The following is a 2,076-nucleotide window of genomic DNA, read 5'->3' as shown; positions in this document are numbered from 1 at the left end:
TGCTGTGAAAGCTAATACAACATGGGGATACACTTGCCTACACCACAAAGCATAAAATGCTGCGGTGGCCAGCAAGCCATCTAGAAGCTCAGACTAAGCCAGACCCACAGAAATTTTTGTCCCATTTGGGGCTCTATATTTTTTAAGTGATTGAGAAAGTTGGAAATGAACCAGAGAAGAGCAACAAGAATAATTAGTGTTGGCAAATGGACCTATGGGGAACAAAAGGAAAAAGAATTTGGCATTATTTGAGCTGGAGAAGAAATCGCTGCAGGGTGACCTCATAATCATTTTCAACTGATGAAAGGGTATTATAAGGATAATAGGTGTCAGGGATGGAGGGTGCCAATTAATTATTTTCCTCCTCACTTCCAGTTTTCAAGTTTCTGGAACCAAACTGAGAACAGACACAAGCAACCAGGTAAGAATTCAAGGCTAGAATCAGCTTTGCTGCTCTTAACAGTCATGGTTTCTTGAGCTGCAGGGTGTGGCTTGGGGCTGAGACCCAAGTATAGTTCTATTACTTTGCTTACTTTCTTTCCTCCATTCACCATGCTATTTCCACTGTTCAACTCCACAAATCTTAACTCAAGGCCCGGGCAAGGAAAGCACTGGGTCTACAAAGCAAGATGCTTACCCATGGACCCACGGTTGTTTACAGTCGACCTCACACAGAGTTCAAGGAAAAGAGAGAACCAACAGATGAGGCCAGGCAAGAACAATGATTTTGCCCTGATCTTACCAGGAGGAAAAGCAGTAAAAATACAGAGAGAGGGAGAGATAGGAAGTGTCCTCCTGTGGCATTTCTTCTCAGGAAGGGAAGTTCAAGTGTTCTTCACTCTATAGCAATAGTGGGGAGCCGAGTGACAGCACTGCACCTCCCCTCAATGACTGGAGTCAGTGATCCTCGCTTTCTTAATACATCGGCCAACTTACCAAAAGGAAGATTTCTCTGGAAATCAAGAATGGGGAACATTCCTGAGAGAAAGACATAACTCTCTGAAAGAAAGTTTAAAATTTTCCCTGGGGAACTTCTGGCAATTGCAATCATTTGCTCAACATTATTCAAAATGTTATTTCTGTGGAACAGTGGTTCCACAGGATGTTAACAGGTCATGTGAGAGAGAAGTGTTCTGTGGTCAAATCTGTTTTAGAAACACTAGGTTAAACCAAGTTACGTCATTTTCTGTATTGAAGGTCAGAGTAAAGCTTTTGATATTATAATGTTTATTGTGAATCTCCATGTTTTCCAGAATCTTTCTTTGTCTCCCTTTAAAGATTTCCTTTTTGGCAGAGTGTATAGCTTGGCTTTTGTTTCATAAAATACGCTTTGGAAAACGTAGCCTTAGATGGTTTCATTAACTTAACGTGGAGACAGACAAAAAAATTGGATCTCATCTACAAGCCTCTTCTAGCTCTACTATTTCATGACTAAGTTTGGTGCAATGACTCATCTTATTACAAACTGTAATCACAACCTTTCACCAGGCTTAAACCTAGAAGCGATTGGTGCAACTTTTTTAATGGAGATGAAACTTGGACTGTGTCTGGCTGACTACCTCTCCTTGGGAGACAGTGTGGCTTTGTATGAACCTTGTGTACTGACAAAAACACGGTAAAACACGTAATCCAAATCCATTTACAAATGCTTTCTGCGTTTATCTGTATTTAGCAGTGACTTCGTTATTGCTCAGATGGTTAGCATAGGGTGTCAGTGAGCTTCAGTTTACTATTGGACAGTGCTACTTTATTACCTTGCCATTTACAGTTGGTTTATGCCTTGACTTAGGAGGGACCCAGCCAGAATGAGGCTAGAATGGGGAAAATTCATGCTTGCTTCTTCATGCATGACTTTCCCTATAGTAACATCATACCACACTGGAGAAGAAAAAATGTCCTCTCACAAGGAAAGGATATTATTAATGGAAAGGGCCCCTGGTATCTGCTGTTTTTATTTTATATAAGGAGCCTCGTGACAATTTTCAGATTCTGAAAATGTTCCCTTTGAAGTTTTCTGTTCTTACGGATAATGAAGTGGCATCTGAAACAACATACTCCATTCAGTGCAGGGCTTTG

Source organism: Callorhinus ursinus, unplaced genomic scaffold (genome assembly GCF_003265705.2).
Source record: "Callorhinus ursinus isolate GAN/ISIS: 27379988/994484 unplaced genomic scaffold, GSC_fseal_2.0 scaffold1, whole genome shotgun sequence".
Lineage (NCBI taxonomy): Eukaryota > Metazoa > Chordata > Mammalia > Carnivora > Otariidae > Callorhinus > Callorhinus ursinus.
This window is presented reverse-complemented; position numbering follows the sequence as displayed.